Genomic DNA, 18,215 nt, shown 5'->3' on the forward strand with positions numbered 1-18,215 from the left:
CCCCTACCTATGACTCTCAAGTTCTCGGAATGTAGGCGTGACCACTACGCCTATTTCTAGCACTGTTCTTTGTATATATCCTCTTACTTTTACCTCACTCACCTCAAATGCTGAATTAAGAAATTTTCTGGTTCAGTTGAGCCTACATTTGAGATTTTACTTTATATATATAAAAGGAGAAATGTAATAAATTTGGAATATGACAAGTCGCCCTAACCTATGCTCTTAGTACTACTTTAAAATCTTTTGTTTGGGATCAAGGTTTGAATGACTCTATTTAACCTTTATCAGAAGGTATCGTCTTGAGAGCTATGCATGGTGATCCTACACTTGTAATGCCAACATGTCACAGGCTAGGGCAAAAAAATTAGGCCAGTCTAGGTTACACCTTGAGTTCAAGGCAAGACCAGGCTACATAGTGACTTCAAGGCCAGCTTTTTAGACCATTTCTCTAAATAAATAAGGAAATAAATTAACTGCTAAATGTAAATATTTTGACTTTCTTTTCCCCTTAAAGACTCCAGTTATGGTAACACACACCAATAACCCAGCATTTGGGAGGCATGAACAAGAAGATCACAGCAAATATCAGAAAAGCTTAGTTAGTACATAGGGAGTGCTAAGCTACATAGAAAGACCTTATATCAAAAGAACTCTACATAGAAAAATACTATCTCAAAAGAAAAAGAAAATGTACCATTTGACTATCATCTATTAATTTGCCTGATTACTTATGAAGCTGTTTCTGCTATGCTCTTTCTATTATGAGAAGTTATTTTAGAAACTGGTAGTGATATCACAAACTTATTCTTGTACCAGAACTTTGGATGTAGAAAAATATGAAGCTATAGATAACAAATGCTTACTTTCAAATGCATATGGTAATTGGGAAAGAACCACAGGAAAAAATTTAAATCAACATACTAATAAATATATTGATAAATGTTTCATCACAATTTGAAGAAGAGAACTTCTTGATGACAACTATGCACATAGTTGAATTTATGTATAGATTCAATGAAAAAGTCATGAGACAGTGATGACTAATGTGATAATAATGAGTTTCTGAAACAGGGGCAGTGAATATGTATCACTGGCTTTTCATATGTAAATGCCAATACTTACCGAGCACTACTGTTCCCTGGTGTTTCTATAGAACACCATGATTACTAGAAATATCATGTAGAACAAGAGGAGAAAAGGTCCCTTTGTTGCATTTTCAGATTTACAAAGAACCAAAAATTCATATTTAAATTAGAGCAGGAAAATCTGCCTTATCCAAGCATTTAACAAAGGATTAGAATGGGAGTGGAACTAATAGGGTTGGCATTTCTGCTCATGTACAATTTGGTTATAATTTTCTGGTGGATATTAATCTGTTCCCTTTTCTGTATGAGTAAAATGTGCAGATGTGTGTTTTGTTGTTTTCTGATCCTCTGGATGGAAATATATGTAACACCTGTACTCTTACATATGCAGCTTCTAAGATCTAGATACTCTTCTAGATCAATTGGATCAATAAGTAGGTCAATTTACTCCTTATGGGTTAAAGAATTGCTAGGTATTAGGCATTTTTTACAGAGTATCAATTGAAGGATGGGACAGGAATAGGCACCACAGTTAGAGACCCTGCTTGGTAGCCGAGCATCCAAACTTACTCATTTGTTTGTTTTTGATTGGTTAGTTGGTTGTTGGGTTTTTTTGTTTTTTGTTTTTGGTTTTGGTTTTTTGTTTGTTTTTGTTTTTTGTTTTTTTTTTTTTTTGGTTTCTTCTTTTTTCTTGCTTAACAGAGTTTGTCAGCAGCAAGCTCCACAAAAGTCTGTTGTATTTATAATCCTTTAATAATCACAGAAGAGGAAATTTTAATTAGACTCCATCCTTACCCTCTAACAGCATGGGTAAGCCATATAGCAAGACACAATTTAATGAAGGAGCATCAAGGTATTCCTCTGTAGAATACCATCAATTACTCAGCTCAAAGAATACATAAATAAATAAAACTGAAGATGGAATGGACATGGAGTGCTCACCCAATACGCCAGAGTCCCTGGGTTTGATCTCTAGTACTGCATACATAGCAGAGTGGTGGCATACTGTACTAGTTGCTTTTGTTGATGTGATAATACACCCAGACCAAAGGCAACTTGGGGAAGAAGAGGTTTATTTCATCTTACAGGAATGGAAATTGAGGCAAAAACTCAAGATAGGATCTGAGGCAAAGACAATGGAAGAAAGTTACTTACTGGCTTGCTCCCCATGACTTATTCAGCCTGCTTACACAACCTACCACCATCTTCCCAAGAGTGACCCCATCCACAGTGAGACAAACCTCCCACATCAGTTGTAAATCATTAAAATGCCATACAGACATGCCCACAGGACAATCTGATGGAGCTACTTCCTCAATTAAGGCTTCTTCCCAAGTGACTCTGGTTTTGTGTCAAGTTGACAAAAAACTAACTAACACACAAATAAATACTGATATTCTTAACCCTAGGAAGATAGAAGCAAAAAAATAAAGAGCTTAAAGTCATTCTTAGTTGGTACACAACATGAGATCTTGTTTCAAAACAACAGTGCTGAGCATGATGGTACCCACCTTTATTCCCAGCACCCAGAAAGCAAAGACAGGTGGATCTTTGGGAGTGTGAGGCCAGGCTGGTCTACGTAATAACTTTCAGACCATCCAGGGCTATATACTGAGACACTATCTTAAATTAACAACAAACTATTTGAAGATGGTCTTAATTTCTCTGTGTGTGTCTCTCCCTCTCCCTTTCCCTCTCTATCTCCCTTTTCCCTCTCTCTCTCTCTACCTCCACCCTTCACCCATCCCCCCTCCCATCTCTCCCAACTCATCAACAATTTTGCTGGTTCTACCTTCTAAACATGCCCAAATAATTGACCGTTACTACCTCCTGACTACCACTCTGGTCTAGATCATCCTCATTTCAAACAAAAACTATGGCAATGGCCAACTCCATGGCTTTTGAACTCTTGCACTTATCTTTCTCTAGATTTTAATGGTGAAGGTGACCTTTAAAAAAGAAATTGGCTCCCACTGTCTCCTTGCTAAGAATACTCAAAAGAGCTCCTATTAATGATCTAAAATGAACCATTACTGTAGGGGTCATAGCCAACCGGGAAACAAACCATGAAAGGCAAGAAGAAAACTTGGTTCAGCCTGACTTAGTTGGTGTTGGTTCAAATTTCCAGACAGTATGACACCAAGTGGTTTGTTTAAGCACATTTAAATACAATACAACTTTGGCCAGGAGCTTCCTGGTGTAAAATCCCCAGTGCACAAGAAAGCAACATTACACTGAAACTCAACTCAAAGTCCATGTGACCATGAAGAGGGTTTGTATAGCTTAAGTGCCTAGAATCTGGTGTGGTCTCTGACCAAGATAACTTAGATGTCAGCAGGCTACAAAGTACATGTAATTTCTCCTCTAAGGATGGGTTTTATAGCTGAGAAACAAAGCTGAAAATAAATGTCTAGGGAAGGAATGTCTGGGATAAACATTCTGAAAGATATATGTGAGGTCTGGTTCTACGGATAGTAGAGGTCATCAGGCCTTTAACACCATCCATTCCCTGCCTTCTGGTGGGAAAATTGGTATTCACTTCCTCCTTTAAAGAAACAACCCTGCTTGATTAACATTTCTGGGTTTCCTAGTCATCTATGGGTACAAGGACCTTTGGGCTCCCAACACCTTCCCTTAGACATTAACAGCTCTAGTAAATATACTCTGGACCACTCTTTCCTGGTTCACCTCATACTTTTCCTTTCTCTCCACACAGTCACACTATCTTCTGCGTTGTTCTCCAAGCACATTATCCTTGAGAAACCACATGTAAGGATACTACCCAAATAATATATGAAATTAGAACTCTGCACCTAGTTTCACTAGTGCACACCTAGAATCCCAGTAGTGTGAAGCAACAGGATCGCAAGTTTGAATATAGATTGGGATGCTTATCAAAACCATCTCAAAAAATAAATAAATGTTGATAGAACTCAGTAACCAGTGCATCCTGCTACTTACTGTCTGTAAATTAGATTTGAACCAATTCAATCCACTCCCTCTACCCTCTAATCCAGGAAGCCACATAACAATTTCTGTAAGCCCCAAACATCAGGAATAATTGATAATTTCCTGCATTTTGCCCCATTTTCAACTTAGGACCAACCAGAGAAAGTCAAATAGATGGTCCTAGGCAGTCACCCACTTTTAGTAGTTTGTCTGCAAATGAAGATAATCTGAAAGGTATTGGACCTTTCCCCCAACTCTTCTATTTGCCCTTAGGTCTCCACCAAATATAATTAACAGTGATTGTAACCTCCTCTGTATAATAAGTCTTGGACAAAGGCTTTTTACATTTCTTAGAATCTCCAAACAGATAGCTTTCCTAGTGGGGGGAGGGGCGTTTTCCATTCTAGGTTATTGATAGGTCCTTAGGATTAGCTTTTAGCTTTTAAGGGGGGAAACAATAGTATGCCTCATTCAGCCCCTCATCACATATTAATCTTTTTTTTTTTGGTTCTTTTTTTCGGAGCTGGGGACCGAACCCAGGGCCTTGCGCTTCCTAGGCACATAATAATCTTGAAGGGAGCTTAAAATGCCATGTCTCTGTGGGACCCGAGATACAATTCAGATCCCATTCCTTTAAACAATAATCAAAGTTCTTCAGTTTCATTTCTTGCTTTTAGAAGCTTCAGAGTGTGAGGGGTACATTCTCAATGACTTTGAAGCATGACAATATCTGACTAGCTATTTAAAAGTCTGGTTTAGTTCTTGCTAAAACATTTTTTTGTTTGTAAGTGTGTGTGTGTGTGTGTGTGTGTGTGTGTGTGTGTGTGTGTGTGTGTGTGTATCTATGGGTAGGTATGTGAATGAACGCAGATGCCTGTAGAGACCAGAAGTGGGTATCAAGTCCTCTGGAGCTGGAATTGCAGGCAGTTGTGAGGTACCAGATGGAGTGCTAGAAACAAAACATGGGTCCTCTACAGGAACAGAATGTGGTCTTGTCTCCAGTCCCTCATTTAGTTTTAAATGATCTTTTTTTTTTTTCATTCTGGGTCCTGACACTTTCTGTTCGTATGCCAGGAAACACTTCCATTTTGTAAAGGTCACAACATTATGCTATCAAGTCTCAGTTTCTAATTGATCAACTCAAAAGAGCCTTCCACACTGCCCAGTCTTTCTTCACTTTGTCAATTTGATATAAGCTAGAATTAGCTGCAAAGAGCGACTCAAATGAGAAGATGTCTTCATCAGATTGCCCATAGGCAAGTCTAGGGGGCATGTTCTTGACTAGTGATTGATGTGAGAGGACCTGGACCACTGTGGGTAGTTTCACCCCTTAACAGTTGGTTCTGAATTGTATAAGAAAGCTGAGCAAGCTCATGAGTGATATTCTCTGTCCTATCTGGTTTGGAAAGTGTAAGATCAAATGAACCCTTTCCTCCTCACGTCGCTTTGGGTTGTGATGTTTATCACAGCAACAGAAAACTAAGTACGACACCTGTGCATACTTTATTTTCTTTTTTGCTAAGCTGTGACTGTTTATTAACTGACCAGATTGCAAAAATACCATGGGCAACACCTTCTGTCCATACTTTATGGTGGAAATGAGACACTCTCTCGGCTTACTGTGTATGTTTCATATGTATCCATTATATGTTTTGGATATATATATATAAACATAAACATAAACATAAAGTAATTGAAATCTATCAGCTTCCTTTGAAATCGATTAATTATAATGATTGCATAATTTATTCTGCTTTCCATCACTCTACGAAACCAAATTTTGTTGGTGTTGAACTTTGTACCAAAAGCCTTGGGCATGCTAAGCAAGCACTTTACTACCTAGCTACCTCCCCAGGTGCAGCATAATTTTACTATTCTAAAACCTTATTCCCAGAAAGACAAAGCTCTACAAAAATGTATCTTACATTCAAACAAGTTCCTGAGAGAACCAACAGAAAGCCCTGAAGTTCTGTTTTGGAAGTCCAGGATGGCAAATATTAATGACCCTCTCCCCACTGTCTAAGAGGAAATGTTCACAGCTCTATCATAATTACCATACATTTAACTATCACTATGGGATCACAATCAATCACTCCCTCATTGTAGTCAAGCCACTTACCCAACTGAAAGATCTACCTTAGACAGAGTTTAGAATCTTAGAAATATCATGGCATCACTCTTCCCAGTCTTAGATCCCAGGTGAGTTAGTAATTCTCTGCCCTTACATTGGACAGACAAAACTTCAGTTTTGATTCATTATTAAGTTGTTTTAGTGCTATTTGAAAAATCACAATTTGCCAATTGACCTTTCCTTGGGAGACATGGAGACAAAGCTAGTTACTCCAAATAGGGTAGTAGCAACAGTCCAAAGAAATTATTTTATCCAAGTCCAGCTTACTGAATAATGATTTCATAGGGTTTACATACTGGAATATGGTGAGGAGTTAAATTACAGGAACATGGATGGCTCAAAAACAGCTTTGTCTGACAAAAATTCTACTCTAGCTTGTGGAATACCTCATGCAAATAAAATCTCTTCTACCTCTTAGATAGTCTAACAACGGCCAAGACTATCTGCATCTGAAGAAAAAGAGAGTTCTTCTATGTAGAATCTCAGATCTAAACCAAATATAGTCTCCCTCTAAGAGGAAATGTTCACAACTCCATTCTAATCACCGTACATTTAACCATCGCTATATTGTTTTGCTTATTTCATTGTCATGGATCTGGACCGAAGTATTTTGCAGGTAACCACAGTTGCCTGGAACATTCCATGATGGTCAATGATCCTGTCAAGCTCCAGGGGTAATAGCTTTACTACAACAGCCTTTTGTTTTTTAAACATGCTCTTGCAATACAGCTCAAGCTATCCTGGCACTTGATATGTAGGCTAAGCTGACCTCAAATTCACAGCAATCCTCTTACCTCTACCTCCTATTCTGGTATTAAAGGCACGCACTACCACATCTGACTTATAACAGCACATATAATAGCACTAATAAAATAATCTAAAAGCTCAAGTTCCTTCTCTTGATAATTTTCACAAGCTCTTAGATAGTGCAACAGGAATAAGAATTAATATGCTTGTTGAGCTTTACGTGTCAACTTAACACAACATAAAAATTACCTGTGAAGAGAATCTCATTAGGTTGACCTATTGGAGTGTTTGTGGGTGGTTGCAATGATTATATTAAGTGATATAGGGAGAACCCACATAAAAGTGGATGGAATCATTTCTTGCTTAAGTTTTTTATTGAAGGAGCTAAGCCCAAGAGCTATGCATGCATTTATTTCTCCCTGCTTTAACTATAGATATTACATGACTAACTGTCTCAAGCTCCTACCTTGATATTCCCACAGTGATGGGCTATAATGTGGAATTGTAAACTGATTAAATTTTCTCCCTTAAAGTTGTTTTGTCCAGTATGTTATCAAAGCAACAGAAATGGAATCAAACCAGAAACCCAAGAGAATACAGTTTATAACCATGATTTTATATTTATTTCCTCCCTTTTTCTGTCTTCCTCTCTGTCTCCCTCTCCTTTTCTCTCACTCTTTTCTCCCCCTCTCTCCAGCACACACACACACACACACACACACACACACACACACACACACACACATATTTGATCATCCAGTTGTAGACACAGCTACGTAAGCAGCAGCAGCAGCAGTGATACTAGAAGCTGAGGACACAGCTCCTTGCTGTCTTTCTCTGGCAGACAGAGTTAGAACCCTGTACTCTGGTGAAGCTGAAATTCTTTACTATGTCCCCGAAAGGAACTTCAGAACAAATCAGTATGAAGCTGTGACTTATTAAGAAGAAACATTTGATATAGAATTAAGCAGACATTAACAGAAAGAGAAGGGCTTAGGGAAATGGGAGTGCGCATTCAGTTGAGATGTGAGCATCTCAAGAGAGTCACAAGTGTACACAAAAACTAGTTAAGTACAGTTTTCAGAGTCACAAAGGATAGCTGACAATTCCACTGTAGTTCCTAAGTTTTGAGAATAGTAGAATTAAAGTGTATGTTATTCAGAAAATCGAGGATGTTTCACAGCATAAGGTACATGTAAAGAGAAAGAATGGAAGGAAAGAAATCAAGATAAATTAGAGAACCCTGGACATTCTTTAAATAAATACAATCGAGTATTTAATAATTAAGTTCTAAACTTCAGAGAAGTTAATATTGGAAAAAGATATAGAGGACTCTATCACAGAGTTTATTTCTGAATCTACAGGAAAACATGGAAAATGTATGGGAAAGAAACAAGTAAAGCTGACCAGAGAGACATGAATGGGAACTTAAGAAAAATGATGTCAGGAATGATGAAGAATTAGGCCACTTTGAAAAAGAAGAAATTGGTTATAAAGGGCAAATGTTGCAGAGGTCAAGTAGGACTTCCATTTGACAAATCAGGTCATATCTGGAGGTTTTTACAAAAATTGGTTTAGTAGAGTGGCACAGAGAAGAATAAATTATGCAATCATCATAATTAATCTATTTCAAGGGAAGCTGATAGATTTCAATTACTTTATGTTACTGGCTAATAGCTTTCTCCTGAGAGAGTAATGGTATATTGATTGGAACCTCTCGGAAAGAGTCTCTTTAATGGAATGATGGTCATTGAAAATGTATTTATTCAACTCTGTTTAATCAAAATCTTGGTCATAGAGTTACTCAGCAAATGATTGTTGAATTGAAGATAACACACATTCACTTGCATCTATATCTCTCTCAATGTATATTTGTGTAAACACTTGCTTTGCTTATGTATATTCACATCTTATATGTGAATACCCATGTAAGTACACATTCATTGAAATAATTACAGATACACACACACACACACACACACACACACACACACACACACACACACACAGAAAACCCTTGCAAAAGAACTAAGCAGGGAGGTCTGCGGCGGTTTCAATGGAAATACCCTCCATAGAATTGGGTATTTAAACAGTTGACCCCCAGTAGTTAGTGGTGTTATTTGGAAAGGATTAGATGGTGCTTGCTGGAGGATATCTATCACAGAGAATGTGCTTTAAGATTGAAAACCTCGGGGCTAGAGAGATGGTTCTGAGGTTAAGAGCACTGGCTGCTCTTCCATTGCACCTGAGTTCAATTCCCAGTAATCACATGGTGGCTCACAACCATCTGTAATTGGATCCGATGCCCACTTTCTAGTGTGTCAGCGACAGCATGCTCACAAACATAAAATAAATAAATAAAGCTTTCAAAAAGATTAAGATCTCTACCACTTCCAGTTTGCTCTCCACTTGGTGCTTATGATTCAAGATATGAGCTCTCAGCTTCCTGATCCCAGGGCCATATCTGCTGTTTCCTGCCATACTTCTACCATGCCATGATGGTATCATTATGTGACCATAAGCCAAAATAAATCCTTCCTTGTCTAGGTTATCCTGCTCATGATATTGTGTCACAACTTATACATGGTCTCACGGACTATTGCTCTAACTGTCCTCATTTGTGTTTGATACCACTGAAACATGTCAAAATCAAGGGACTGACACTTGTACCCTCCATAGAACTTATTTCAATTTGAACAGCTCTACTATATACACACTGGAGTTTATTGAATACACAGCTGTACAATACTACCATATATGTAGGTGTGCATATTAACTACCACAATCAAGAGACTCAAGAGAACTATCATCACAAGAGGGCCTTGTGGCATCCCTTTATAGTCACAAATCTCTCCCCTTCCAGATCTCTGAGAACACATGGCAAGCACTACTCAGTTTTATACTTATATAAGCTATTTAATGATTTATTATATAGCTTGTTCCATGAAGTGACTTCTTCAGAATGTTTCCTCACCCATAAATTTCTCTGAAGTTTATGATGGTAAAGATCAATTGTCAACCTTCCAGGATCTGAAGTGACCTAGGAGACAAGCCTTCAGGCATACCTTGAGTAAGTTTGCCCTTAGGCATGCCTGTGATAGCTTATGTTGATTAGATCAATTGAGGTGCATAGACCCACACGAAAGTGTGTATAGTCGTGAGGTGTATAGTAGAACTCTGTGGCTAATGAGATGGCACAGTGGGTAAAGGTGCTTCTTGTTTAAGCCCAGTAGCCTGAATCTTATTCCCAGGACATAAAAGGTAGAAAGAGAAAACTAACACCCAAACATTGTCTTTTAATTTCCGTACCTATCTCACCAACATGCATGTTCACACATACACACACAAGCAAAATATAATAATAATTAATTAGTTAATATTTGTATTATCCTTAAATCTTTATACAGATATACAATGACATATAATTTATATACTTCCAATTTCTTCCCTCTCTCAATTGCTCCTCCAACACACCTCCTCACACCTTCATGTCTTGTTTTTAAATATATTTATTTTATGCATATAAGTGTTTTGCCTGCATGTATGAATGAATGCTGCAGGTCAGGAGAGGTCATTGGATCGCCTGGAACTGGAGTTACAGACAGTTGTGAGCCATCATGTGGGTGTTTAGAACCCAGGTCCTCTGCAAAAGCAGCAAGTGTTCTTCGGCACTGAGATATTTCTTCAGACAAGCCATTAAATCCAGTATGTACTGCCCCATGCCCCAAGTATGGAAACATGAACTGGAGCATGAGCCTACTTGTGGTCCTATCTTCACTAATAACAAGTAAAGAAAACTAAGGCATGTGTTTTGAAAGAGAGAAAGAGGGGGGAAGGGAAAGAAGGGAGTGACGTAATTATTATCTCAAAAAACAAAATATTATCTTAAAAAGAATGAGGTGGGGAACCAGGAGAGGGGAGCAATGATCAAGATGTAAAGTAAATGAATGGGGAAAAAAATAATTATTTTTTACTCACCCAACAGTTATTCGTTGCCAGCAGTTTCTCAGTACGTGTAGGACTGGAAAACCATCTACTGCATCAATGCTGGAATTTTGGCTGGCTTAATCTTTGTAGGCCTTATGGAGGTAAGCACAGATGCTCTAAATTCATGATTTCAGTAACAACATTGTGCTTAGAAGGTAGCATTTCACAGCATTCCTGTCTATCCTTCTGCTCTTACCTTCTTTCTGCCTCCTCCCATGGTGTTCCCTGAGGCTTGGGACATACAGACCTCCCATTTAAAGCTCAGCACTCGGTCTTTTATTCTTATTACTGTGACCAGCTATGTATCTCTCTGTTGATTATTGTCCATTATGAAAAGTCTTCTCTGACCAAAGGTGACAGCAGACTAGATCTATGGGAATGAGGATCAACACTGAGAAGGCAAATTGACAGCATGAGCATTGAGCAAAATAACAATATAGCAGGATCTATCCTGAGGCCTAGGACACCTCCAACCATGGCTTCACAGACATCTCCAGAGATTCGTTACCTAGGAAATTCTAGATTCCCCACCAATATCAGTCATCACAGCCATTAATCAATGCTTAATGCACTTCTCTCTCCTCCCCAATCTACTTCCTGTCTCTGAATTTTCTTGCTCTTGATATTTTCTAAGTGTATCATACAGAATTTGTCTTTTCCTCTCTACCTTCTTTCCTGACTAACCATGATGTTTTCAGGATTCATTCCTATTATTGCTTGTCTTGACACGTCGATCTTTACACACCTCAATAAGAATCGATTTAATGTATGTATCACATTTTGTTTATTCATTCATTGATAGATAGTTTCAATTGTTGCCACCTTTTGTCTTCTGTAAATAGTTCTAGAATAAACATTAACACATAAAGATGTCTTTGGGTATGTAACCTGCAGATGCTTATATAGTAGTTCCTTGTTTGGCTTTTTAAAAAGCTGCCAAAGACAAGCCTGGGAAACCAGAAGAGACTGATTTCTGTACATACATCTCAGACGCCAGAGGAAAACACCAAAGGCCATCTGGAACCCTGGTGCACTGAAACTCCCGGAAGAGGCGGCACAGGTCTTCCTGGTTGCTGCCGCCGCAGAGAGCCCGTGGGCAGCACCCCACGAGCGAACTTGAGCCTCGGGACCACAGGTAAGACCAACTTTTCTGCTGCAAGAAAGCTGCCTGGTGAACTCAAGACACAGGCACACAGGAACAGCTGAAGACCTGTAGAGAGGAAAAACTACACGCCCGAAAGCAGAACACTCTGTTCCCATAACTGGCTGAAAGAAAACAGGAAAACAGGTCTACAGCACTCCTGACACACAGGCTTATAGGACAGTCTAGCCACTGTCAGAAATAGCAGAACAAAGTAACACTAGAGATAATCTGATGACGAGAGGCAAGCACAGGAACCCAAGCAACAGAAACCAAGACTACTTGGCATCATCGGACCCCAATTCTCCCACCAAAACAAACATGGAATATCCAAACACACCAGAAAAGCAAGATCTAGTTTCAAAATCATATTTGATCATGATGCTGGAGGACTTCAAGAAAGATGTGAAGAACTCCCTTAGGGAAACACAGGAAAACATTAATAAACAAGTAGAAGCCTACAGAGAGGAATCGCAAAAATCCCTGAAAGAATTCCAGGAAAACACAATCAAACAGTTGAAGGAATTAAAAATGGAACTAGAAGCAATCAAGAAAGAACACATGGAAACAACCCTGGATATAGAAAACCAAAAGAAGAGACAAGGAGCTGTAGATACAAGCCTCACCAACAGAATACAAGAGATGGAAGAGAGAATCTCAGGAGCAGAAGATTCCATAGAAATCATTGACTCAACTGTCAAAGATAATGTAAAGTGGAAAAAGCTACTGGTCCAAAACATACAGGAAATCCAGGACTCAATGAGAAGATCAAACCTAAGGATAATAGGTATAGAAGAGAGTGAAGACTCCCAGCTCAAAGGACCAGTAAATATCTTCAACAAAATCATAGAAGAAAACTTCCCTAATCTAAAAAAAGAGATACCCATAGGCATACAAGAAGCCTACAGAACTCCAAATAGATTGGACCAGAAAAGAAACACCTCCCGTCACATAATAGTCAAAACACCAAACGCACAAAATAAAGAAAGAATATTAAAAGCAGTAAGGGAAAAAGGTCAAGTAACATATAAAGGCAGACCTATCAGAATCACACCAGACTTCTCGCCAGAAACTATGAAGGCCAGAAGATCCTGGACTGATGTCATACAGACCCTAAGAGAACACAAATGCCAGCCCAGGTTACTGTATCCTGCAAAACTCTCAATTAACATAGATGGAGAAACCAAGATATTCCATGACAAAACCAAATTTACACAATATCTTTCTACAAATCCAGCACTACAAAGGATAATAAATGGTAAAGCCCAACATAAGGAGGCAAGCTATAACCTAGAAGAAGCAAGAAACTAATCGTCTTGGCAACAAAACAAAGAGAATGAAAGCACACAAACATAACCTCACATCCAAATATGAATATAAAGGGAAGCAATAATCACTATTCCTTAATATCTCTCAACATCAATGGCCTCAACTCCCCAATAAAAAGACATAGATTAACAAACTGGATACGCAATGAGACCCTGCATTCTGCTGCCTACAGGAAACACACCTCAGAGACAAAGACAGACATTACCTCAGAGTGAAAGGCTGGAAAACAATTTTCCAAGCAAATGGTCAGAAGAAGCAAGCTGGAGTAGCCATTCTAATATCAAATAAAATCAATTTTCAATTAAAAGTCATCAAAAAAGATAAGGAAGGTCACTTCATATTCATCAAAGGAAAAATCCACCAAGATGAACTCTCAATCCTAAATATCTATGCCCCAAATACAAGGGCACCTACATACATAAAAGAAACCTTACTAAAGCTCAAAACACACATTGCACCTCACACAATAATAGTGGGAGATTTCAACACCCCACTCTCATCAATGGACAGATCATGGAAACAGAAATTAAACAGTGATGTCGACAGACTAAGAGAAGTCATGAGCCAAATGGACTTAACGGATATTTATAGAACATTCTATCCTAAAGCAAAAGGATATACCTTCTTCTCAGCTCCTCATGGTACTTTCTCCAAAATTGACCATATAATTGGTCAAAAAACGGGCCTCAACAGGTACAGAAAGATAGAAATAATCCCATGCGTGCTATCGGACCACCACGGCCTAAAACTGGTCTTCAATAACAATCAAGGAAGAATGCCCACATATACTTGGAAATTGAACAATGCTCTACTCAATGATAACCTGGTCAAGGAAGAAATAAAGAAAGAAATTAAAAACTTTTTAGAATTTAATGAAAATGAAGGTACAACACACCCAAACTTATGGGACACAATGAAAGCTGTGCTAAGAGGAAAACTCATAGCGCTGAGTGCCTGCAGAAAGAAACAGGAAAGAGCATATGTCAGCAGCTTGACAGCACACCTAAAAGCTCTAGAACAAAAAGAAGCACATACACCCAGGAGGAGTAGAAGGCAGGAAATAATCAAACTCAGAGCTGAAATCAACCAAGTAGAAACAAAAAGGACCATAGAAAGAATCAACAGAACCAAAAGTTGGTTCTTTGAGAAAATCAACAAGATAGATAAACCCTTAGCCAGACTAACGAGAGGACACAGAGAGTGCGTCCAAATTAACAAAATCAGAAATGAAAAGGGAGACATAACAACAGATTCAGAGGAAATTCAAAAAATCATCAGATCTTACTATAAAAACCTATATTCAACAAAACTTGAAAATCTTCAGGAAATGGATAATTTCCTAGACAGATACCAGGTACCGAAGTTAAATCAGGAACAGATAAACCAGTTAAACAACCCCATAACTCCTAAGGAAATAGAAGCAGTCATTAAAGGTCTCCCAACCAAAAAGAGCCCAGGTCCAGACGGGTTTAGTGCAGAATTCTATCAAACCTTCATAGAAGACCTCATACCAATATTATCCAAACTATTCCACAAAATTGAAACAGATGGATCACTACCGAATACCTTCTACGAAGCCACAACTACTCTTATACCTAAACCACACAAAGACACAACGAAAAAAGAGAACTTCAGACCAATTTCCCTTATGAATATCGATGCAAAAATACTCAACAAAATTCTGGCAAACCGAATCCAAGAGCACATCAAAACAATCATCCACCATGACCAAGTAGGCTTCATCCCAGGCATGCAGGGATGGTTTAATATACGGAAAACCATCAACGTGATCCATTATATAAACAAACTGAAAGAACAAAACCACATGATCATTTCATTAGACGCTGAGAAAGCATTTGACAAAATTCAACACCCCTTCATGATAAAAGTCCTGGAAAGAATAGGAATTCAAGGCCCATACCTGAACATAGTAAAAGCCATATACAGCAAACCAGTTGCTAACATTAAACTAAATGGAGAGAAACTCGAAGCAATCCCACTAAAATCAGGGACTAGACAAGGCTGCCCACTCTCTCCCTACTTATTCAATATAGTTCTTGAAGTTCTAGCCAGAGCAATCAGACAACAAAAGGAGGTCAAGGGGATACAGATCGGAAAAGAAGAAGTCAAAATATCACTGTTTGCAGATGATATGATAGTGTATTTAAGTGATCCCAAAAGTTCCACCAGAGAACTACTAAAGCTGATAAACAACTTCAGCAAAGAGGCTGGGTATAAAATTAACTCAAATAAATCAGTAGCCTTCCTCTACACAAAAGAGAAACAAGCCGAGAAAGAAATTAGGGAAACGACACCCTTCATAATAGACCCAAATAATATAAAGTACCTTGGTGTGACTTTAACCAAGCAAGTAAAATATCTGTACAATAAGAACTACAAGACACTGAAGAAGGAAATTGAAGAAGACCTCAGAAGATGGAAAGATCTCCCATGCTCATGGATTGGCAGGATTAATATAGTAAAAATGGCCATTTTACCAAAAGCAATCTACAGATTCAATGCAATCCCCATCAAAATACCAATCCAATTCTTCAAAGAGTTAGACAGAACAATTTGCAAATTCATCTGGAATAACAAAAAACCCAGGATAGCTAAAGCTATCCTCAACAATAAAAGGACTTCAGGGGGAATCACTATCCCTGAACTCAAGCAGTATTACAGAGCAATAGTGATAAAAACTGCATGGTATTGGTACAGAGACAGACAGATAGACCAATGGAATAGAATTGAAGACCCAGAAATGAACCCACACACCTATGGTCACTTGATTTTTTACAAAGGAGCCAAAACCATCAAATGGAAAAAAGATAGCATTTTCAGCAAATGGTGCTGGTTCAACTGGAGGGCAACATGTAGAAGAATGCAGATCGATCCATGCTTATCACCCTGTACAAAGCTTAAGTCCAAGTGGATCAAGGACCTCCACATCAAACCAGACACACTCAAACTAATAGAAGAAAAACTAGGGAAGCATCTGGAACACATGGGCACTGGAAAAAATTTCCTAAACAAAACACCAATGGCTTACGCTCTAAGATCAAGAATCGACAAATGGGATCTCATAAAACTACAAAGCTTCTGTAAGGCAAAAGACACGGTGGTTAGGACAAATCGGCAACCAACAGATTGGGAAAAGATCTTTACCAATCCTACAACAGATAGAGGCCTTATATCCAAAATATACAAAGAACTCAAGAAGTTAGACCGCAGGGAAACAAATAACCCTATTAAAAATGGGGTTCAGAGCTAAGCAAAGAATTCACAGCTGAGGAATGCCGAATGGCTGAGAAACACCTAAAGAAATGTTCAACATCTTTAGTCATAAGGGAAATGCAAATCAAAACAACCCTGAGATTTCACCTCACACCAGTGAGAATGGCTAAGATCAAAAACTCAGGGGACAACAGATGCTGGCGAGGATGTGGAGGAAGAGGAACACTCCTCCATTGTTGGTGGGATTGCAAACTGGTACAACCATTCTGGAAATCAGTCTGGAGAATCCTCAGAAAATTGGACATTGAACTGCCTGAGGATCCAGCTATACCTCTCTTGGGCATATACCCAAAAGATGCCCCAACATATAAAAAAGACACGTGCTCCACTATGTTCATTGCAGCCTTATTTATAATAGCCAGAAGCTGGAAAGAACCCAGATGCCCTTCAACAGAGGAATGGATACAGAAAATGTGGTACATCTACACAATGGAATATTACTCAGCTATCAAAAACAACGAGTTTATGAAATTCGTAGGCAAATGGTTGGAACTGGAAAACATCATCCTGAGTGAGCTAACCCAATCACAGAAAGACATACATGGTATGCACTCATTGATAAGTGGCTATTAGCCCAAATGCTTGAATTACCCTAGATGCCTAGAGCAAATGAAACTCAAGATGGATGATCAAAATGTGAATGCTTCACTCCTTCTTTAAAAGGGGAACAAGAATACCCTTGGCAGGGAAGAGAGAGGCAAAGATTAAAACAGAGACTGAAGGAACACCCATTCAGAGTCTGCCCCACATGTGGCCCATACATATATATCCACCCAATTAGACAAGATGGATGAAGCAAAGAAGTGCAGACCGACAGGAGCCGGATGTAGATCGCTCCTAAGAGACACAGCCAGAATACATCAAATACAGAGGCGAATGCCAGCAGCAAACCACTGAACTGAGAATAGGACCCCCGTTGAAGGAATCAGAGAAAGAACTGGAAGAGCTTGAAGGGGCTCGAGACTGCATATGTACAACAATGCCAAGCAACCAGAGCTTCCAGGGACTAAGCCCCTACCCAAAGACTATACATGGACTGACCCTGGACTCTGACCTCATAGGTAGCAATGAATAGCCTAGTAAGAGCACCAGTGGAAGGGGAAGCCCTGGGTCCTGCTAAGACTGAACCCCCAGTGAACTAGACTGGTGGGGGGAGGGCGGCAATGGGAGGAGGGTTGGGAGGGGAACACCCATAAGGAAGGGGCGGGGGGAGGGGGATGTTTGCCCGGATACCGGGAAAGGGGATAACACTTGAAATGTATATAAGAAATACTCAAGTTAATAAAAAAAAATATAAAAAGCTGCCAAATTCTCTCTCTCTCTCTCTCTCTCTCTCTCTCTCTCCCTCCCTCCCTCTCTCTCTCTGTCTCTCTCTGTCTCTATCTCTGTCTGTCTCTCTCTGTCTCTATCTCTGTCTGTCTCTCTCTGTCTCTATCTCTGTCTGTCTCTGTCTGTCTCTGTCTCTCTCTCTCTGTCTCTCTCTCTCTCTTCCTCCCTCCCTCTCCCCCTCCCTCCCTCCCTAAAAGGTGTCAGTTGTTATCCCACTGAT

This window comes from Rattus norvegicus, chromosome X, assembly GCF_036323735.1.
Source record: "Rattus norvegicus strain BN/NHsdMcwi chromosome X, GRCr8, whole genome shotgun sequence".
In the NCBI taxonomy this organism is placed as follows: domain Eukaryota; kingdom Metazoa; phylum Chordata; class Mammalia; order Rodentia; family Muridae; genus Rattus; species Rattus norvegicus.